This window comes from Pseudorca crassidens, chromosome 2 (assembly GCF_039906515.1).
Source record: "Pseudorca crassidens isolate mPseCra1 chromosome 2, mPseCra1.hap1, whole genome shotgun sequence".
NCBI classification, from domain to species: Eukaryota; Metazoa; Chordata; class Mammalia; order Artiodactyla; family Delphinidae; genus Pseudorca; species Pseudorca crassidens.
The window spans coordinates 176725150-176749328 of record NC_090297.1 but is presented as its reverse complement, the minus strand read 5'-3'; the positions used below and the strand labels follow the sequence as shown (position 1 = coordinate 176749328).

Sequence of the window (24179 nt, the reverse complement as noted above, 5' to 3'; positions counted from 1 at the left end):
TAAGAATACACTGAGTTTGGTGCTGTTAACTACTGTTCCCAGTTTATAGGTGAAGAAATTGAGGTTGTATCTCCTGTTTAAATTCCCAGAGCTAATGGTAGCAGAGGCACTATTTGAATGTAGGTCTACCTGATTCTAAAGCCTTTGTTCTGAACCACTACAGTACTTAGCCTCACAAAGAAAGCTTGGCCCAGCCAAATGCTTTCAAACTGGACTGATTTAACTACCTTTAAGAAGACCTATTCGGTGCATTATTAGAAGCTGCGTAATTAATTTTATGTGTGTATATATGTTATGGAGAGAACCCAAGACAGCAGTTGGGCTGACCTGGGGGTTAAATTATCCAGGGGATCACTCAGATCCTCCCTTCCTTTATGCTTGTGCAAACAGTCTGTGTGTGGAAACCTAGTTATTCTTATGACATGTCCTCCCGCAGTGAAATGGGGGGTGAGTAGCCTGAGATGTAAGCTTTGATTCCAAGAGCCTGCCAGATGCCGTCCTGTAGTAACCTCCCTACCAGGCAGAAGTGGTTTGGAAGCCTTGACACCTGTGGGGAGCATGTACCATTAGACATCCCGCCTCATTGCCACTCCCACAGAGCTAGTCACAGAACAAGTGATTTCTAAATTGTGACTTGAAAGTTTTGAGAAAGGCCCTTGCTGCCAACTCTCTTATCTCCAGTTCGATGTTATGCTTGAAATCCCACCATAGAGATTCATTCCTTGAGGATAAAGGCTATCTTTCTGTTAAAATACACACACCTGTCCCTCAACAGATGACTGGATAAGCAAAATGTGGTCTCTCCATACAGTGGAATATTGTTCGGCCATAAAAAGGAATGAAGTACTGATATATGTCACAACATGGGTGAACCTTGAAAACATTATACTCAGTGAAAGAGGCCACATATTGTATGATTCTATTTATAGGAAATAGCCAGAAGAGGCAAATCCATAGAGACAGATATTAGATTAGTGGTTGCCTAGGGCTGGAGGGAGCAGAGAATGGGGAGTACAGGATTTCCTTTTGTGGTGATGAGAAATTCTGGAACTACATAGTGGTGACGGTTACATAGTATTGTGAATGCACTGAATGCCACTGAATTGTACACTCTAAGATTACAGTGGTGAATTTTATCACAATCACACACACACACACACACACACACACACACACATACACACATACACTCCTGCTCATTTAATAGATGGGTTAAGAGCAGTTATCTTTTCATTGTTCCCTGTCTCAGGGGAACTTATTCAATCTTTCACCATAAAGTATGTTGTTAGCTGTAGTTTTATTTCAGAATTGCCCTTTGTCAAGTTTAAGAAGTTCACTTCTGTTCTTAGTTTTCTGGGCATTTTTATCGTGAAGGATTATTGATTTTTTTCAAATGCTTTTTCTGCATCTATTGAGCTGATTACTTGATTTTTTTTTTTTTTTTTTTTTTTTTTTTTTTTTGTGGTACGCGGGCCTCTCACTGTGTGGCCTCTCTGGTTTCGGAGCACAGGCTCCGGACGCGCAGGCTCAGCGGCCACGGCTCACGGGCCCAGCCGCTCCGCGGCATGTGGGATCCTCCCAGACCGGGTCACGAACTCGCGTACCCTGCGTTGGCAGGCGGACTCTCAACCACTGCGCCACTAGGGAAGCCCGTTACTCTAGTTTTAGATTAATATTCCAAGGGTTTTTAGTAAACATATTTACCACAGTTGAAATTTACAGGACCCTTGTTTTTGTCTTTTTTTTAATTGATTTTAATTTTTTACTGAAGTATAATGACTTACAATATTAGTTTCAGGTGTGCATCATAGTGATGCAATATTTTTATAGATTACAAAATGATCATGATAAGTCTAGTTAACATCTGTCACCAAAGTTATTACAATATTATTGACTATATTTCTTATGCTGTACATTACATTCAGTGACTTATTTGATAGCTAGAAGTCTGTAACCTCTTAATCTTCCTCAAATACTTCATTTATCCCTCACACCCTCCCCTCCGGCAACTACCAGTTTGTTCTCTGTATCTATGAGTCTGTTTCTGTTTTATAATGTTTGTTCATTTATTTTGTTGTTTAGATTCCACGTATGAGTGAAATCATATGATATTTGTCTTTCTTTGTCTGACTTATTTCATTTAGCATAATACCCTCTAGGTCCATCCATGTTATTGCACATGGCAAGATTTCCTTCTTTTTTATGGCTGAGTAATATTCCATTATGTGTGTCTATCTCATATCTTCTTTATCCATTCATCCGTTGATGGACACTTAAGTTGCTTCCATATCTTGGCTAGTGTAAATAATGCTGCCGTGAACATAGGAGTGCATGTATCTTTTTGAATTAGTGTTTTTGTTTTCTTCAGGTAAATACCCAGAAGTGAAATTGGTGAATAATAAAGTAGTTGTATTTTCAATTGATTTAGGACTCTCCATATTGTTTTTTGTAGTGGCTGTACTAATTTACAGTCCCACCAACAGTGTATGACGGTTCCCTTTTCTCCACATCCTCTCAGCACTTGTCACTTGTTTTTTTAATAATAGACAGCCAGCTGTTCAGACACGTGTGAAGTAATATCTCATGTGGTTTTGATTTGCATTTCCCTTGTGATTAGTGATGTTGAGCATCTTATCATGTGTCTGTTGGACATCTGTATGTCTTTTTTGGAAAAGTGTCTATTCAGGTCCTCTGCTCATTTTTCAATTGGGTGGTTTTTTGCTGTTGAGTTGTATGAGTTTTTTGTTTATTTTGGGTATTAACCCCTTATCGAATATATCATATGCAAGTATTTTCTCCTATTCAGTAGGCTGCATTTTCATTTTATTATGTTGAGGTGTGGTATCTTCTATACCCATTTTGTTGAGAGTTTTTACTGTACATGGGTTGAATTTTGTCAAAAGCTTTTTTTGCATCTTTTGAGATGATAGTATGATTTTTCCTTCAGTTATTTAATGTGGTGTATCACATTGATTGATTTGCAGATAGAGTGATCTTAATCATGGTGTATCATTCTTTTAATGTATTATTGAATTCAGTTTGCTAATATTTTGTTAAGAATTTTTGCATCTATGTTCATCAGTGATATTGGCCTATAATTTTCTTTTTTTGTGATACCTTTGTCTGGTTTTGGTATCAAGGTGATCCTGGCCTCATAGAATGAGTATGGAAGTATTCCTTCCTCTTCAATTTTTTTGGAATAGTTGAAGAAGAATAGATGTTAACTCCTTTTTAAATGTTTGTTGGAATTCACCTGTGAAACTCTCTAGTCCTGGATGGTTTTTGGTGGGAGGTTTTTTTTTTTTAACTGATTAAATTTCCTTAGGGTAATTGGTCTGTTCTTGATTCAGTCTTGGAAGATTGTCCATTTTTAAGAATTTGTCCATTTCCTTTAGTTGTCCATTTTATTGGAGTATAATTGTTCATAGTAATCTCTTATGCTCCTTTGTATTTCTGGTATTTTTTTTTTTTTTTTTTTCCTTTTGCAGTATGCGGGCCTCTCACTGTTGTGGCCGCTCCCGTTGCGGAGCACAGGCTCAGCGGCCATGGCTCATGGGCCCAGCCACTCTGCAGCATGTGGGATCCTCCTGGACCGGGGCACGAACCCTTGCCCCCGCATCGGCAGGCAGACCCTCAACCACTGTGCCACCAGGGAAGCCCGGTTTATCAATTTTTTAGATTTTTTTCTAAGAAGCAGTTTTTAGTGTCATTGATCTTTTGTTTTTGTAGTCTCTGTTTCATTTAGTTCTGCTCTGATCTTTATTAGTTCTTTCCTTCTACTAACTTTGGGTTTTGTTTTTTTTTAGTTCCTTTAGATATAAGGTTATTTATTTGAGACTTTTCTTGTTTCCCGAGGTAGGCTTGTATTGCTATAAACCTCCCTCTTAGAGCTACTTGCCCTACATCCCATAGATTTTGGAACACTATGTTTCATGTTCATTTTTCTAAAGATATTTTTAAATTTCCCCTTTGATTTTTTCATTGACCCATTGGTTTGTTTGTAGCATATTGTTTAGACTCCATGTGTTTGTGTTTTTTGCAGTTTGTTTCTTGTAGTTGATTTCTAATCTCATAGTGTTCTGGTTGGAAAAGATGCCTTATGAGATTTCAATATTCTTAAATTTGTTAAGACTTGTTTTGTGGCCTCACAAGTGGCCTGTCTGGAGAGTATTCCATTTGCACTTGAAAAGAATGTATTTTACTGCTTTTGAATGGAATGTTTTATATATATATAATTACTTGGTGTAATGTGTCATTTAAGACCAGTGTTTCCTTCCTGATTTTCTGTCTGGATGATGTGTTCATTGATGTAAGTGGAGTGTTAAAGTTCCCTGCTCTTGTAGATTTTGCTTGTTTGTAAAACTCTTTATCTCTTCTTCAGATCTGAATCATAGCCTTGCTGGGTAGAGTACTGTTGCTTGTAGTTTTTTCCCTTTCATCACTTTGAATATATTGTGCTACTCCCTTCTGGCCTGCAAAATTTCTGCTGAAGAGTCAGCTAGCAGTCTTGTGGAAGTTCCCTTGTATGTAACTAGTGCTTTCCCTCCTGCTGCTTTTAAGATTTTATCTTTCTCTTTAATTTTTGCCATTTTAGTTATAATGTGTCTTGCTATGGACCACTTTGGATTCATCTTGTTTGGGACTCTTTCTTCCTCTTGGACTTGGATGTCTGTTTCCTTCCCCAGATTGGGGATGTTTTCAGCTATTATTTCTTTAAATAATAATAAATTTCTTCTGCCCTTTTTTCTGTCTCTTCCTGCTGGGATCCCCATAACGTGAATTTTAGTAGGCTTGACGTTGTCTCACAGGTGCCTGAAACTATCCTTATTTTAAAAAATTATTTTTTCTGTTCAGCTTGGGTGATTTCCACTACTCTGTCTTCTGGTTCACTTACCTGTTCCTCTGTATCAGTCTACTGTTGATTCCTTCTAGTGTATTTTTTTATATCAGTTATTGTTTTCTTCAGCTCTGTTTGGTTCTTCTTTACATTTTCTAACTCTTTGTTAAACTTTTCACTTCGTTCATCCATTCTTCTCTGAGTTTGTTGAGCATCTTGATGATCATTACCCCAGACTCTTTATCAGGTAGATTGCTTACCTCCACTTCACATAGTTCTTCTTCTGGGGTTATGTCTTCTTCCTGTCTTTGGAACCTATTTCTCTGTCCCCTCATTTTGCCTAATTCTGTGTGTTTGTTTCTGTGTGTTAGGTCAGTCAGTTACATGTCCCAATCTTGGGGAAATGACCTTATGTAGGAGATGTCCTGTGGGACTAAGCAGCACACTCCCCTCTTGTCACCAGAGCTATACACTCTAGGGGTGCCCCCTGTGTGGACTGCATGGGTCCTTCTGTTGTGGTGGGACTGACTACTATGGGTGTGCTGGTAGGTGAGGCTGGCCCCTGGCCCAGTTGACTGCCAGGCCCTCCCTTGTGCAGTGGCTGCATGCCCACTAGTGGGCAGGGTTGGATCCCATCCAGCTTGGTGTGCAGCCCCGGGGGGGGGGCGGGTGTCTCATGACTGGTGCTGGCCCATTGGTGAGCGGGGCCAGGTCCTACCACAACCCTTGTCTTTGAAATTTCATCCCAGGATCATTCAACAAATAACTGTGACCATTAAAGGCCATGGTGGATAGGCAGATTTTCACATTTTAGCTTTGTTATGAATGACTTTGCCATATTTGGTAAGAAAGAAGTAAAAAGAACCCTTGAGTTTGCCCTTCATTTAATTCATAAAACAAAGAAAAAATTAAAAAAAAACCCATCCAAACTGCCTTTTACTGAGTACGAGGCTATCCTTCAGGATTTAAAGCAGTTTCAGGTTTGATCATTCATCCTCAGTTATCCTGTGTGTAAGGTTAGGTGGTATCCAGCTCACTTAAAAGCTGATGAAAGTCATATGACCCAGCAAATAAGCTGGCAGGAAAGAGCCGTTTTTAGACTTCATCTGGTGCTTTCATATACTTCATATACTTTAAATGCTGACATTTTTTTACCTGTGAGTTACATAAACAAAACCTTAGATCAACGTGTTTCATTTGATGCAATTCTTAAGAAAAATGTCAGTGGGATAGACTTTGTGAAAGAAGAGTAATGCCAGTATGTATGGTGATGGTAGAAAGATATTATTTTGTAGAACAGATTTATTACAGCAGAGTTGGCTGACAAAAGTATTTCAATGAAGCAAACTTGTAGGATTTCCCTACTGACTTCTATTTTTCCTTGAAATGTGATGAGATAAAAACTGAGCATCTGGTAACATGCTGGTGACACAGTGCCTAGTGTGGCTTTTGTTTACTGGAGCACCAGTGGGAGTTTTATCTGTGGGATATTGTCATTCCAATTTAGCAGTTTGTTTTGTTTTTACAGTATGTTCCACCATCTCATTTCGACCACCAGCTGTTTCTGGGTTCCTCCTTCCTGTCACCTTTTGTTTATATTCTATCTCAGAAAAAGTCAAAACTCTGAAGCTTTTCTTCCTTGAGTGAGAATGAAGTGACAAATAGGTCCAAAGCAAAAACAGACCTCACCAGAGTAGGTCCTGTGTCAGCCAGGTTAGGGAGCTGAGAAATTAGAGTCACCCACATTGTGTGATTGGAGAAGGTACTGAGCAATACCCTCTGCTCAGAAAAGACACCTAACTCATTGTTCTGTCATAGTGCCTACATCCCAGACATGAGATCTATTTCTTTAAATCGACCTTCACATTCAAGAGTCTGTTATTGAAATGTAATTACTCCTGGAAGGAGTCGTTTGTTTGTTTGTTGTTTAACCAACTAGCTTTGGCCTAGTGGAGAGGAGTTGAGAGCTCTTTGAGAGTAAAACATTCTAGGAGAAGGGAGGTGATTGCTTTGAGGGACTGTTTTCATGATTCTTCTATGAATGCTGTAATTGAATGTTTTTAATTAGAATTTTTTCAGTGGCTCTGATAAACACCTTGAAGTCCTTCTACTCTGTTTTTTTTTTTTAAGTGTTGCTTGATTTTTTTTTAAAGCAATTACTTTTCCAAGAATGAAAGATATGATACGTGACAGAAAATGAAATAGGAGTAGGCAAAATAATTTCACCTAATTCACAATTTAAGGAAGTCTTACCCATTGTATTGTCTTTTAAATGTCATGTCACAAAATGAAAAATTAGAGTTACTTTGCTTGGAGTAAATGCCCTTATTAATTTGATTTGGATTTACTTACAGATAGGAATGACTAGAGTTGATTTCTTCAGAGGATTGCCTGCTTTGATTTTGTATTGGCGTCTGCCAGGCCAAGAAGCTTAACTAATACTTTCCTGGTGTGTTATAATGCTTTGTATTTCTGTTACTAGTTCCCTCAATCATTTCCTTATTGGAAATCAAAAGTGTTTGGCAATTACAGAAATAACTTATCTGATCACAGTCTGCCTCAGGGGCTTGGGTAGGACAAAGGAAACAGTGACTGTTTTCCATTTCATTTTGGGAAATCCACATATGATAGCTGTTGCTATGTGTACATTAGGAAAATAGTTACCTGAAGCAGACAACTCACCTTGGAGAGTTTCTAAACTTACCCAAAGAGTCTATTCTAAGAGATCAAAAATTTAGCAGTTGCCTTAAGTTGTCACTTCCCTAGTTTTTCGTAAATTACTACCTCTTCCAAAAGTTGATTTCATGTAGCTTTACTGCCTGAAATTTGCTTTCTCAAAAGTGACTACAGTTTATTTTTTAAATGAAATTGTTACATGACATTCATCATTTTTCAATTTTATCATAGCTTCTAAAGTGACTCATGATTAATAGTGGAATTTAAATATCGAACTGAAAAATCAAAATGTGAAATTCTGGATGAAAAGCAAATTTTAAAAAGAATGCTGTGGGACTTCCCTGGTGGTGCAGTGGTTAAGAATCTGCCTGCCAATGCAGGGGACACGGGTTCAAGCCCTGGTCTGGGACGATCCCACATGCTGCAGAGCAGCTAAGCCCATGCGCCACAACTTCTGAGCCTGCACTCTAGAGCCCACGAGCCACAACTACTGAGCCCACGTGCCACAACTACTGAAGCCTGCATGCCTAGAGCCCATGCTTCGCAACAAGAGAAGCCACCGCAGTGAGAAGCCTGCGCACTGCAATGAAGAGTAGCCCCTGCTCGCTGCAACTAGAGAAAGCCCGAGTGCAGCAATGAAGACCCAGTGCAGCCAAAAATAAATAAATAAATGAATAAATAATAAAAAAAAAAGAATGCTGTAGTTGTAATGGTAATGGTCATGGTGGTGCTCATCTTTGGAAAAACTATATACAGAAGCAACAGTTAAATCATTGATATTTTTGGTATATACTTAATTAAGTGTTTAGTTTTTGTAAAAGTAAGTCATTTGGATTTAAAACTATTTTTAAGAAAGTTCTAGTTGTTACAGATTTAAAAACCCAACTCTTTAGCCAATGTTCTAAGGTATATTTATTTGAATAAATGAATTATAAAGTTTTTGAAAAGTCTATCAATTGATATTAATATCAGTATATTAATAGGGGTAGACATTCCATTATTTTATAATGCTCCTGATTTTAATACCGATTTCTGAATGATACAGGACAGATGTCATTTTTATGACAATTCACAGTTTAGGAAGTTATAGCCAATTATCTTTATAGGTATATATACTATATTTTGTTTCATTTGTAGAAAGTGTAATTGGTTCCTGAGTCTAGAGTAAATTTACTTACATTTGAATCTGGGCTGTTGCACTTAACCTAAGTGTCACTTCAGACTTCAGGCTAAACTGTGGCTAAGTTTTCTCATCTGTAAAATGGGTTGACAATAGTACCCATTTGATAGGCTTATTGTGAGGAATAAATGTATTAGTTAGCAATAATGAATTACCCTAAGCTCCTCCTGTTGTGCCAGATACATAGTAAGAGGGCATTAAACAATTATCATTATTACTTGATTATAAAGACTGTATTATCCAATAATGCTGGAGTCATAGAGATCTGGGTTTAATCCCTAATCCTAGACTTATCAGTTAAGTGACCTTGGACAAGTTAGTTAACCTTTTTGATCTCAGTGTTAACATAAATATAATAGGATTGTTGTACTGGGTAAGCTTATCTCATGTAACTTAGCACATCTTTTGGTTGGATTAGATATGATAAATGGCAGCTCAAAAAAGAATGTAGTTTTCTCCTTTTTCATTTCTAATTTTACTGATTTGCATCCTCTCTCTTTTCTTCTTGATGAGTCTGACTAAAGTTTTGTTATCTTCTCAAAGAACCAACTTTTAGTTTCATTGATCTTTGCTATTGTTTTCTTCATTTCTATTTCATTTATTTCTTCTCGGATCTTTATGATTTCGTTCGTTCTACTGACTTTGGGTTTTCTTTGTTCTTCTTTCTATAGTTGCTTTAGGTATAAGGTTAGATTGTTTACTTGAGATTTTTCTTGTTTCTTGAGGTGAGATTGAATTGCTATAAACTTCCCTCTTAGAACTGCTTTTGTGGCATCCCATAGGTTTTGGGTTGTTGTGTTTTTGTTGTCATTTGTTTCTATGTATTTTTTTATTTCTTCTTTGATTTCTTCAGTGATCTCTTGGTTATTTAGTAGTGCACTGTTTAGCCTCCATGTATTTGTGTTTTTTACAGTTTTTTTTCCTGTAATTGATTTCCAGTCTCATAGTGTTGTGGTCAGAAAAGATGTTTGATACGATACCAGTTTTCTTAAATTTTCCAAGGCTTGATTTGTAGCCCAAGATGTGATCTATCCTGGAGAATGTTCTGTGTGCACTTGAGAAGAAAGTGTATTCTGCCCCTTTTGGGTGGAATGTCCTATAAATATCAATTAAATCTAACTGGTCTATTGTGTCATTTTAAAGCTTGTGTTTCCTTATTTATTTTCTGTTTGGATGATCTGTTTGTTGGCGTAAGTGGGGTGTTAAAGTCCCCTACTATTGTGTTACTGTCGATTTCCCCTTTTATAGTTGTTAACATTTGTCTTACTTATTGAAGTGCTCCTATGTTGGGTGCATAAATACTTAAAATTGCTATATATTCTTCCTGGGTTGATCCCTTGATCATTATGTAGTGTCCTTCCTTATCTCTTGTAACAGTCTTTATTTTAAAGTCTGTTTTATCTGATATGAGTATTGCTACTCCAGCTTTCTTTTGATTTCTGTTTGCATGGAATATCTTTTTCCATCCCTTCACTTTCAGTCTGTATGTGTCCCTAGGTCTGAAGTGGGTCTCTTGTAGACAGTTGTGCATGTGTATGCACAACTGACACCACAGAAATACAAAGGATTATAAGAGACTACTGCAAACAACTATATGTCAATAAAATGGGCAACCACAAAGAAATGGACAAATTTTTGGAAAGGTACGAATTTCCAAGACTGAACCAGGAAGAATTAGAAAACATAAACAGACCTATCACAAGTAATGAAATTGAAATTGTAATTAAAAATCTTCTAACAAACAAAAGTCCAGGACCGGATGGCTTCACAGGCGAATTCTGTCAAACATTTAGAGAAGAGCTAACACCTGTCCTTCTCAAACTCTTCCAAAAATTGCAGAAGGAGGAACACTCCCAAATTTATTCTACAAAACCACCATCACCCTGATACCAAAACCAGACAAAGATATCACAGTAAAAGAAAATTACAGACCAATATCACCGATGAACGTAATGCAAAAATGCTCAACAAAATACTAGCAAACAGAATCCAGCAACACATTAAAAGGATCATACACCATGATCAAGTGGGGTTTATCCCAGGAATGCAAGGATTCTTCAGTATACATAAATCAATCAATGTGATACACCATATTAACAAATTAAGGAATAAAAACCATCTGATCATCTCAGTAGATGCAGAAAAAGACATTTCAACTACATGAATCAAATGACAGGATTTTCTAAGTTGAAACTTAAAAACAGAAACCCGTGGTTAGGACCAAGAATGAGATTCCTCTAACTAATTTAGGCATCAACAGTTGGAATTTAGACCAAACAAATAATATAACAAGCAAGACCCATTCAGAAATGAGTATCATACAAACATAGTTCTGTTCCAGGTGTGGGAAAGTATCAGGAAGTTGGGAGATTTCCTTTTGTTCCTGGAGTCTTACTGAGCTTGAGAAGAAAAGCCAGTTGAGGAAACCTGGTAGAGAAGAAGGCAGGCGCTGATTCAGAGGAAGAACTCTATTTTTGCCCTCATATCATCTTCTTTTCGTGTAAAGACCTCTTAGAAGAAGTTCCAGCGTGCTTAGGAGTGCGCCGCCGCCTCGCTGCACTGGGAGCTGTTCCTCCCGTCATCCATCTGGACCTTTCTGGGGCTGCCTGGGGAATGGGCAGTAGGAAGCCTTCCCTGGGCAGGTTTTTAAAACTGGAACTGAGAAAAGTAAACCCGTCTCTGAGTTCCTAAAATGTAGCATGTACGGCCTATGGTGTGTCAGCAACGTGTTTCCCAGCACGGTTTCAGAGAGGAGGAAGCCGCTTTGCAAAGAGAAAGAGAAGAGGGAAGCTGTCGTGGAGAAGAGCGAGGGGGCAGGCTGGGAGTGTTCGACTTGTCTGTGGTTCTGCTGTGTACGAGGCTCACCATGCACCGTCCTGTCCACGTGTTCCTGAGAGGCACACCTTCCTTAAGTTCTCTTAGCATAAGTCCTGTTAAGAAATCCAATCTGAGCTGGGTTTGTATCCCCTGCAACCTAGGATCCAAATTATTTTATTTTCACCTATTTCTCTCCAGTTATTTGGATGTTAAATTCAAATTAACGTGAAAGAAATATTGGAACAATAATAGCGATGAATCGTGCTTATAGTTTGCCTGGCACTATTTTTTGCACTTTACTTATATTAACTTATTTAAGCCTCAGAATGATCCAGTGAAGATCCTGTGGTAATATCTCCATTTTATATATGAAGCACAGTGAGATTAAAGAATTTGTCCAACTTTATATGTATATATTAGCACCAACATTCAAACTCAAATGGCCTGGCCCTGCCATGCTGTAACCACTACTGTCTCTGCCTCTGACTGGTGTGCTTCTTTCCTTCCCTCCCAGCCTTCTGTCTGTCCCACTCTGGCTGCAGTGTCATCTCAAAATTATTAAATGAGCAGACGAAACAGAAGTGCCTGTTTTGAAAGCAATAGCCCCATTTCGTCAGTTCATGTGTTTGTGATCACAGCTGGGCTTATTCCCCTCTGCATTTATGAATTCTGTCACTCCTCACCCAACAGCGTCTGGATACAGACTGTTCAGTCTGGGAGGTACAAGATAAGTTGGGCACAGAACTTACTCTGAAAGCAGTGCCAAGTAGCTGTGTGACTATTCTCAGATTTTAAGGTCAGCTCATTATCTAGGAATTAAATTTCACTGGGAAGTTAATGTTCTCAGAACGTCTGGGACTGGTGTGTTCTAGATTAAGACATTTCCCCCATTGTTTACAGATATTTTAGCCTCTCAAAAAGCTCATCAGTCACACACACACAGACACATACACACATTTATCCACGTGCCTCCCTCCATCAACAACTGGAAATTGTCACAATTCACGCATCACCAGAGATTTGCAGTGATGTCCCTGCCATCTTCCAGTAAAATCTGCGGGATCTCGTCTGCATCTTGTGGCCTGGCCTTTTGTTGCCTGATGAATTTCATCATTATCATGTGATGCTCTCTGTGCTCACCATTCTTCACTTTTTATGAGGTCATCATTTTAAAAATATATGATCATAAAAGGTTTGTTTCAAACAGTTCTGTTCCTTGAATATTAAATTGTTCAGTCTCCAGGTAGGTATTCTGATAGTTACAGTGTTGCTGAAGATGTCATGGCTGAGAAGGTTTCTTTGGAAGTGATCTTCAAGGATGGGTATGTGTGTGTGGCTAATAGGGTGGGGTTAATGCTTGTTGAGTGAGTTATTTTGTGAACCATCAATGGGCCTGATTTTCCTGGGAACTTCTGTTTCTTTAAATACTTGTCAGATTATTAGTGCCTCTTGCTCTAAAATGTCATGATCATAGTATAGTGATTGCTTATGCGTCAGTGTTTTATAAAGAGTTGCTTTTTATTTTTAAAGACTGTGTGGAAAAATCTGCTGAAACCCTTCTCTCAGTTAAGCCATATACAAGACTAAGGATTCTGACCATAAGGCTGTGTTAGAATCACTCCCCACAATGAGAAGAGTCACTGATAGGATTGGTTGTGTTGGAAGAAAGGTTGAAAAATAGTGCTTCAGGAAATAAGATGATTCCTAGTCAAAGCTGGAAGATGAGGGCCTAGCTGAAATTTAAAATCAGGCAACCAAGGTTAAGTCTGAGGTAAATATCGTTTACATACAAAAGAATCTGTAATTTTATAGCCACCTAATTAAAGGAAGGATTTTTGAATAAAAGATATGCAAGAGGGGACAAGGAAGCTTTTGGGGGTGGTGGTTATATATGTTCATTGTCTCGATTGGGCTAACGGTCTCTCTGTTGCATAAATGTGTCAGAACACACGTATGAACACATTTAAGTGTACGTTTTACAGTGTAAATGCATGCAGGTTATTGTGTGTCTGTCACACCTCAATAAAGCTGTTAAAAAGAAAAAAATCATAAGGATCCAAATCACAGGAAGCCTTTCAAGTAAAGTGCTCACCAGCGAGTCCTTCCCTCCGCCTGCGCCCTCTAGCCTGGGAGGTGAGCCAGGCTCCATCCCACAGGGGAGACTTGTATTAGCCCCACAAAGAGGAACATGTGATAAATGCAGTGGAGGGTCCACCAAGAGGGAGCATTTTTAGAACCACTGCACATTGGGGACTGGGGGGAAATTGAGAGATTCTCTAATACTCTAGGAAAATAGATTTACAGTTTCTAGTGACTTGTCCAAGAGAGTGCAGCTATTGATTAGAAAACTAAAGAAAGCAAGTGATTTTGGAGAGGGGGGTCAGTGACCTGACCTTGAAGGCAAGCTGAGTGTTGCCGTGGAGACGCGCCTCACAGCCAGAAGAGGAAGGTCGCGAGGCATAGAACCAAAAAGAACAAGGAGCATATGGACAAGACTTTTAGTGACGATACAGAACATGGAGAACAGCAGTGAGAGATACAATTGGAACCGTTTCCTTTTTAAGGAAAGTAATGAATTGAGTGAACTTTCCATGACCAGCTTCTACAGGGAGGATGGTTGTTTTCTTATGTGACACAGATCACTTTCTACTCAAAAGTTCTTATTATTAAATAACATGTGGTACCCCTCAATTCTTATTAATACTTTTGGAAATTCAGGGTTATAAATACAACCTAAGACAAAAAAAATCTTACAAAAATTTGACTGTAATGAAGGTACATTTCTAGTTATTTTAAAATTCATTTCAGAATTTTATTAGTAAAAGTACAGACTCTGTCCTAATTATAAATTATAACATAATACTTTCAGCTGAATAACAAAGGAGTAAAATGTTTTTTGAAAAACATTTCAAAATAAAAAAAAATAACATGTATAGGGGTATCTGTACATATGAGGAATTTGTCTTTTTACTTGAATAAACCAAGTTGCAACACATTATGTAATACTTGCATAAATATGTCATGTAAAAACCTAAATATATCTCCATTTGCATTTATATGACCATAAATGTATCTTTAAAAGGACTGAAAAGATTCACATCAAAGCGGTTACTTCTGAGGAAGACAATGGGATTGGATGGGCCGCCTACAAAATCTGATTCAAAACGTCTCAACATGGAGAACATCTTCAGGTGTTAACTGTGTATTTAAAAATATGTTTCAAAAAGATGCAAAAACAAATATAGTCAGTAACAGACTAAATATTTTAGTGCCTTGAAGCCTAGAAATGGAAAATTAGAAGTGACTATTCTAGAAATCTGTTATAAATGGATTAGTAAGTGGAATTGTAAATATATTTATGTATATCTCTTCACATAGTGGAGAGTAAGCTTATAGGTCTCATTTTTCCCGGTGGCAGCACAGGCTAAAAATACAAATGAGTGAACAAAGAATTTAGATAAATGCATAGATGGAAGACCCTTACTGCCTTATAAAGGAAAGTCATTGAGATCTGGGCTATATTCCTAAATCATAGAAGATTATATTTTCAGGGCTGAAACACTGAGTCACGTGATAACTGAGTATTTCCAGGACAGGTTTATACATGTTCTTCAGGTGTGACCTTCTCAGGCTTTTCCTTGAGCACCTGGTGTTCTGTCTCTTGTGCCCTGAAAGAGTAGGAGGTGAGTTTCACCCTCTGGGAGTTCTGAGCTTGGCACTCTTGCCATTCCTTCTGTCTCTGATGCTCAGATCACCTGGGAGGGAACCTGCCCTTCCTGGGATTGTAGTATGTTTGGTCCTCAGTGTCCCCATAGGTCTTCAGTGTCTTTAAAGGTATGATTTTTGGTAATTTATTTGGCTTTTTCTAGTTGTTGCAAGAGATGCCTTGCCATGACCTACCACATCTTCCATGGAAGGGAAATCCTGCAGGCTGTGCTTAAAACCTCATCTTGATGTCGCATGTAATTACCGACAGCGTATCTGCCAGGAAGTATTTCACACATAATTTTTCTTTGCCGGCAACTGGGAGCACATGGCCTGTGGGTTGGATTTCCTCAGAAAGAGGGTGTTGTTTGTGCCCTTCCTTCCGGGCTGGGAGTGTACTCTCTGCGGGGCTGCCTTCTCGCTGTCTGCCACAGGCCCCAGCGCACCCGGGCTGTGTTGTGCCTGGCTGCAGCACAGCCTCTGTCCACTGCCTGGATCCTGGAGCCGCCCCAATCTGTTCTAGCCCTGAGAAAGGAGTGTCCATCCTGCCTCTGTTTCAGCATCTCTGTGGGGGTGATCCCATCATCTTGGAATTCCTGGAATGTTGTCACCATGGTCCGTCTCCATAGAGACTTCTAGTTTATGTTTTGAAGATTATTCAGAGGGGCTCTAATAATGTATTTCTTTTTTATTCACCACTTCCCTTCCCTTAACCTATAAACTTGTGGTTTGAATTTAGTGCCAGGAAAAGTTGTTTCTTTAGAGTTGACGTGTTTTTTACTGTGCAATTATGGCATAATGGCAGCCACACAATTTATTATTCTCTGTCTGTCTGTCTATCTATCTCTATCTATCTATCATCTATCATGTATTAGACCTTAGTATGAGGGTATGCAGAACCTCAGTGGCAGCACTGATGTTATCTTGTAGTCAGAATGTTTACATCTTCTTTTTAGTCCTCGACTTAAAAATTTTTTACTTTCCTTAGTTATATCTTTCGTTGTAATCTATTTTAAATCCTTCTGGGAATAGGAGGGATATAAGTCATTTGACACATAAAAGTAATTTGTGTAAGAATTAAACATTACACTTCTTAATATAAATTTGGGTTTGCTCAATTAGCATGCAGAGCAACAACAATTGTGAATATTTTAGAATGCTAATAGAACATTTTCTTAAGGCTTATTTGATTATACTATTGAATTCTGCTCACACGTATAAATACTTTATAATTCATGAGGCAGACTTTATTCTTATACCAAAACAAATAGAGCCAACATTTATCATCTGTTTATCTCTGAATGCATCATTCCCCTTATCGTTTAGAATAATCTTGGGAGATAGATAATATCCTTAGGAAAATTGAGAGAAAATTGAACAGCGTGTCTTTGAGCTCAGGGTTCCACAGTTTGTTGCATTACATTTTAAATGGAGCCAAGATTATTCACTATTTATACCTTTGTTGTTAGACAAAGATTGCTTTCTATCATCATTTGTTCAGAAACAGAAGACATCTGGTAGTACATTGTGCTGAAATCATTTGGCTGGGAAAAAAAGGAAAAAAGTATCCGTTTAACAGCCTGCCAGATGGTTGACAAAGAATGCCTTCACTAATTTGTGGGACAATTATTCTTAAGTACTGGGCTGTTCCTGAGAACAAAATGCTCAAATGAGCAGAAAGCTTCAGACAAAAAATGTAGCCATACTGTAATGATTCCATAGGCGTTACCCAACTTTTCATTCCTCGATTAATTCGCTTTAGAGAACAGGTTTTCTGAGTGAAGAGAGAGTGGAGTACGTTGGATTTCAAATCCAATATCTTGATAATACTATATTGTTAACTAAATTTTAAGCATCAAATCCTTCCCAGTTTTCACACTTACCTGAAAGGGAATGTGATCTAAGATTGACACAAGCGCATGGTTATCCAGAGCAGACAAAGTCCCTTTTAGGATACTTTGAGCTTGATCATAGTCTCCATGTGCATCTTCGGCTGATGCTATCTTTTTATTCTCCCTGGATTAATTTAAAAGTGAGAATCATATTACGGATAAGAAGCCGCTCTTTTCCTTTGTCTTGGCAGGAGCTGGAAAGAAGTACTTTGTTGTTTTTTTTTGAAAGCCTTAATTCTAGATATTGTTTGCTGGGTTTCTACCCTCCTGGATGTTAGCTGCTCTGGAAGCTTTGCCGGAAAAACCCAGAGCTGCCCTGCCACCTTCTGCATGATGCAAGGCAGAGTCAGGGGCTTTGATGTCAGAGCCAGGGTCCCGTCTTCGTCCTGACAATATTGCTATATGCTCTGGGGAAATGACCTAGTCCCTCTAAATTTCAGTTTCACGTAGGGTTGTTTTTGAGGATTAAATGAGAAAGTATGTTAAATGTTCGGTAAGTGGTAGCAAGAGTAATGATGATAATAATTATCTGCCACCATGATAAACACCCATCCTTCCCTGTTTACCTTCTCTATTAAAATGCATAAATATTTATACTAGTAAACCTCTAAATATGGTTTCTCGCTCCTGTCTCTCTTCCATGAACACAGATTTAAGTGTCTATCCTGTCTTTGTCATTAAACACTGTCTGTGTCTATCTCAGCTTAGGCTGCCATAACCAAATACCATGGACTGGGTGGCTTTACAAACAGAAATCTGTGCTTGCTTCGGCAGCATGTATACTGAAATTGGAACGACACAGAGAAGATTAGCACGGCCCCTGCACAAGGTTGACGTGCAAATTCGTGAAGCGTTCCATATTTTTGAACTGCTTTGTAATTAATCAAGATTAATTAATAATTAATATCAGCACTTCCGCTTTTACCCATGAAATAACATTGTGCCCCACAAACTGACATTTGGGGTTTCAACTGAGAATGTGAGCCTTTTTAAAGCAGGAAAGAAGAAGATGTTGATGTAAAAGAAAGTACAAAATAAATTGAGCTTTTTTTCTTTATAAATTTAAAAAAACAAAAAAACAAACCCCCCAAAACTCAGAAATTTATTTTCTCATAGTTCTAGAGACTAGATGTCCAAGATCAAGGTGCCAGCATGATTGGTTTCTAGTGAAGGCTCCCTCCTTGGGTTGAGAAACTGCCACCTTCTTGCTGTGTCCTCACCAGAGCAAGCTTTCTAGTGTCTCTCCTTATAAGGGCCATTATTCCCAGCATGAGGTTCCCACACTCAGGACCTCTCCTAAACTAATTACCTCCCAAAGGCCCATTTTCTAATACTGTCATGTTAGGTTGGGCCTCAGCAGGGCCATCCTCCCTTTACCTTGTAAGTTCTCAGTGCCCAGTGCAGTGCTGCCCAGGGGACAGGAAGTCACATTGTACTGTTGCCTAATTAAGTGACCGGTTCAATCTCTGAACTTCTCAGAGTGACACAGGAGCTCCACTAGTGTGAACTGCAGACATGCTAAGTCAGAAAAAACCTAAGGTTCCAGGGTCATCTGAAAAACTAGGAGACAGCAGCACCACCACTGTTCTCAGAAAGAATAACACTTTCTCTGGTGGCACTTCAGGGGAAATGATTCCGCTCTAGGCAGTAGAGCGTGGTGGTTAAAAACAGACTACAGAGTTCAGATGGCCTGAGTTTAAATGCCAGCTCTACCACTTCTGAGCTGTATGAACTTGGGCCTCAATTTTCCCATCTTTAGAGTGAGGATAAGTAGCTTTCTCATAGAGTGGTTGTGAAGATTAAATGATGCACGCACACACACACACACACACACACACAGTCTCTCACACTCGGTGAGTGCTTAGAGCAGTCTCTGGCACACAGTAAGTGCTATGTAAATGTAAGCTGTTGTTATTATTCATTTGGGGAGACAGGCCTGTGAATGTGTGTCCCTGTCATCTACTTTTCTGCATATCTACGGGTGGACCAGAGCCCAGGATGCTGATGCCAGCATGACTCCCAGTGATTAAGCACATTCCTTTTTTTTTTTTTAAATTGAAGTATAATTGATTTACAATATTGTGTTAATTTCTGCTGTACTGCAAAGTGATTCAGTTATACATATATACATTCTTTTTTATATTCTTGTCCATTATGGTTTATTACAGGATATTGAATATAGTTCCCTGTGCTATACAGTAGGACTTTGTTGTTCATCCATCCTATATATGCTAGTTTGCATCTGCTAATCCCAAACTCCCACTCCTTCCTTCCCCCACACTCCTTCCTTGCCCCCCTGGCAACCACAGGTCTGTTCTCTATGTCTGTGAGTCTGTTTCTGTTTCATAGATAGCTTCCTTTGTGTCATATTTTAGATTCCACATATAAGTGATGTCATATGGTATTTGTCTTTCTCTTTCTGACTTACTTCACTTAGTACGAGAATCTCTAGGTCTGTCCATGTTGCTGCAAATGGCATTATTTCATTCTTTTTTCATGGATGAGTAGTATTCTGTTGTATATATGTGCCACATCTTCTTTATCCATTCATCTGTCAGTGGACATTTAGGTTGTTTCCATGTCTTGGCTATTGGGAATAGAAGCATATTCCATTCGTGAGCATCTCTCATCTTCAGTCTCTTCGGACAAATGAAAAGGAGTTAGTATTCATCTCTAGGCTCTTGGATTAAAACGAATGTGTGTTTTTCTGTTTTACTTGTCTGTGAAGTGCTGAGGGGCATACACACAATTAAGGAATTTATCCAGGGGATGATATTTGATTCCAATTTATCCTACTTTTATGAGTTTTGCCTTTTTTCTTTCTTTTTCAAGAATCTATACAGCCAAGCCAATTTTAGTTATTGATGAAAATACATACTGTTATCATTTTAGGTTGTTAGTCAGCACACTATGGTCATTTACTTGCAAATGTAAAATTTAGGGATGGGGAAAAAAAGAGTTTGATCTGGACTATTACAAAAGTCTGTGTTTTATTGACCTCAGCTCTAATTTTGCAGTGAATATGTAGATGACTAAGAAAGTGGAACTAAATGCTGTTTGCCATTCCATGTGGTTTTTCCAGTTGAGAAGTGGCCCAGCAGAATCTGTGCATTGTGTGATTATGTTTTTAATAACAATAGCTATCTTTCATTGAACACGAAATGTACCTTTTGTTGATAAATAGTTATCATGTGCAAGGCATTTTATATATACATGTATGTTGTTTTTGAAAAAGACATTTTAGCCATGCCAGGGTATCTGCTTAGGATATAGGAAGTAGACTTTACCCCTTTTCTCTTATATCTATTGGAGTTTCATTGCTGCCCTAGGAGCAGAGGGAGAAACCCTCCATTATGAATCCATCTGTAACCATAAATTTGCATAGAAGTAGAGGAGTTTCCTCTGAGGAAAGGGGCCCATAATGATGCCTTTCTTTTGGAATCCAAAGTTGTTAAACATTTTTAATTAACTTACATAGCCTTCATTTTTTCTTGCCTGCAGGGAAGAGCAGTGACACTCTTGAGAGTGAATCCATCGCTACCAGAGTATATGTGTCTAGTGGGTGAGGTTCTGTCTCAGGGCTGGAGGCTAAAGGGAAGCTCTGGTTGTGAGACCGTGAATTAGCTGACCTTGGAAGCACATAATTCCAGTCCAAACACTCTCACCAAGAGCAGTGTGTGTGTTATTGAATAAGAGATCTTATCCCATTTGGCGCCCAGGCCAGTGTTGTCATGGAGTGCTCCTGTCTGAGCTTGTCTTTTAAACAAGGTGCTGCATTTATCAAACCTTAAGGAATGATGACAGTCTAAGGATGTTGCTAGGAGTTGTACCCCAGCTGTGGTGGAGGCACCCAGGACCCCAGTTTCAGTGACTGTGGCACCAAAGGCAACAGGAGCTGTTGGTCTTTAATCTTTAAGAGGAAGAGTGCTCTCATTCTTACTTGGGTTAATGTTTTGGGCATGTTAACATTTCGGAAGAGGGTCAGGCATGTGATTGTGTGGTTCCTTCTGCGGAGTTTGGCCAGCCTCAATTCTCAGTCATGAAGCTACAATGACCCAGGGATCTGCTGGAGCAGTGACATGGCATTTACCGATCAATAGGCCATGAAGAATTGGACAAATTATTGATATTTTGACATATTTGTTGTAGGTTGTCAGTATACAGTATTTTCCTCAATTTTATGATTGTTTCAATTCAGTAACATTTAAGTATCATAACTGAGGTAAAGGAGAAAACGCTTTGATTGATTTAGTGCCAGAATAATTATGATGTTGACATTAAACTGATGATCCCTAAGAGAATGATTGTCTGGGTAAGCACACCTCTTATATTGTCTATTTATTAAGACACAGAGTGCTCTTTGAAACATTTAAAAATGCATTACACCCAGCAAACAGAAGTTCAGGACCAGATGGCTTCACTGATGAATTCTAACAAACATTTAAAGAAGAATTAATACTAATCCTTCTCAAACTCTTCTAAAAAATAGAAGAGAAGGGAACATTTTCAAACTCATTTTTCAAGGCCAGCATTACCCTGACAGCAAAACTAGACACTACAAGAAAATAAAATTATAGGCCGATATCCCTGATGAACATTGATGCAAGAAAATCCTCAACAAAATATCAGCAAACTGAATTTGACAGTACATTAAAAGGATCATACACTATGATCAAATTGGATTTATTCCAGGGACACAAGGATGGTTCAACATCTTCAAATCAGTGTGATATACCACATTAACAAAATGAAGGATAAAAATCATATTGGGCTGGCCAAAAAGTTTGTAACATCTTACAGAAAAACCCAAATGAACTTTTTGGCCAACCCAATACAGTCATCACCATAGATGCAGAAAAAGCATTTGACAAAATTCAACATCCATTCATGACAAAAATTCTCAACAAAGAGGTATAGAGGTAGTGTACCTCAGCATAATAAAGACCACGTATAACAAGCCCACAGGTAACATCATACTCAATAGTGAAAAGCTGAGAGTATTTCCTCTAAGATCAGGAACAAGACAAGAATGGTCACTCTTACTACTTTTATTCAACATAATATTGGAAGCCGTACCACAGCAATTAGACAAGAAAAAGAGATAGAAGTCATCCAGATTTGAAAGGAAGAAGTAAAACTGTCTCTCTTTGTAGCTGACATGGTACTATACATAGAAAACCCTAAAGTCTCCACCAAAAAACCTGTTGGAACTAATAAACAAATTTGGTAAAGTCGGAAGATACAAAATCAATATACAAAAATTAGTTGCATTTCTATATACTAATAACGAACTATCAAAGAGAAATTAAGAAATCAGTCCCGTTTACAATTACATCAAAAAGAATAAAATACTGGGTATAAAGTTAACCAAGGAAACATAAGACACCAATGAAAGAAATTGGAGGAGACACACATAAATGAAAATATACTCTGTGTCCATGGATTGGAAGAATTAATATTGTTAAAATGCCCATACTGCCCAAAGTAATCTAGAGATTCAGTGCAATCCCCCTCAAAATTCCAATGACATTTTTCACAGAAATAGGACTAAGAACCCCCAAATTTGTGTGGAACCACAAAAGACCCCGAATAGCTAAAGTAATCTTGAAAAAGAACAAACTTGGACATATCACGCTCCCTGATTTCAAACTATAACACAAAGCTACAGTAATCTAAACAGTATGGTACTGGCACAAAAATAGACACATAGATCAATGGAACAGAACAGAGAGCCCAGAAATAGACCCATGCCTGTATGGTCATCTAATTTATAACAAAGGACCCAAGGATATACAGTGGGAAAAGGACAGTCTCTTCAATAAATGGTGTTGGGAAAACTGAACAGCCACATGCAAAAGCATGAAACTGGACCACTATGTTACCCCTGTTGACCTGAAACAAATAACTGCCAGATATTGCTCTAGCAAAGATGGGTTTATTTGGGCTCACAAGAGAATTGTAATTTGGCTTCTGCAACCATGGCGAAGCGAGCCATATGCAAGTCCCCACACAGCAAGGGAGGAAGAACACCTTTATAGAAGGGAAAAGGAAGTAGGGAGGGTGATGGTAAACAAAGAGTTCATGGCTTTTCACTGGCTGAGTCCTGCCAGGAAAGAATAGGGGTCTTACTTCCTGTTGGGCTCTGCTATCATTGCAGGCCATGAGAGCTCCCCATGCTAGTCTCCCAACTCTATTTAATTGAGGTTTCTGTTTATTCTTTTTGTATACTCCATACACAAAACTGAACTCGAAATAAAGACTTGAATGTAAGACCTGAAAGCATAAAACTTCTAGAAGAAAACATAGGGGATAGGCTCCTTGGCATCTGTCTTGACAATGAGTTTTTTGGATTTGACACCAAAAGCAAAGGTAACAGAAGCAAAGGTAAACAAGTGGTACTACATCAAACTAAAAAGCTTCTATACAGCAAAGGAAACCATCAACAAAATGAAAAGACAACCTATTGAATGAGAGAAAAGAATTACAAATCATACATCTGATAAGCTAATATCCAAAATATACAAAGAACTTATACAACTCAATAGCAAAAAAAAAACAACAAACCCCCCCAAACCCAGACAATCTGATTTTAAGAAGGGCAGAGGACTCGAATAGACATTTTTCCAAAGAAGACATGCAGATGGACAACAGTTACATGAAAAAGAGCTCAATATCACTAATCATCAGGGAAACGCAAATCAAAACAACAATGAAATATCACTTCTCACACGTTAGAACAGCTATTTTCAAAAAGAGAAGAAGTAGCAAATGTTGACAAGGGCTTGGAAAAAAGGGAAACTTTGCACTGTTGGTGGGAATGTAAATTGGTGCAGCCACTGTGGAAAACAGTATGGAGCTTCCTCAAAAAACTAAAAATGGAACTACCATATGACCCAGCAATCCCACTTCTGGGTATTTATCCAAAGGAAACAAAACATTAACGCAAAAACATCTGTACCTCCCTATTCATTGCAGCATTACTTATAATAGCCAACACATGGAAACAACATAATTGTCCATTGGTGGGTGAATAAATAAAGAAAATAATGGAAAATTATTATTTAGCCATAAA

The 24179-nt window shown here is 38.4% G+C and overlaps 1 long non-coding RNA gene and 1 other non-coding gene across 2 annotated transcripts in view; both read left to right on the top strand.

Moving 5' to 3' along the window:
• Positions 1 to 24179, top strand: part of LOC137220133 (uncharacterized) — a 200052-nt gene that overhangs the window by 73956 nt on the left and 101917 nt on the right. The window lies entirely within an intron of this gene.
• On the top strand, positions 17866 to 17972 carry LOC137220259 (U6 spliceosomal RNA). Its single transcript, XR_010941571.1, has one exon. It is a non-coding gene; the product is annotated as a U6 spliceosomal RNA (small nuclear RNA).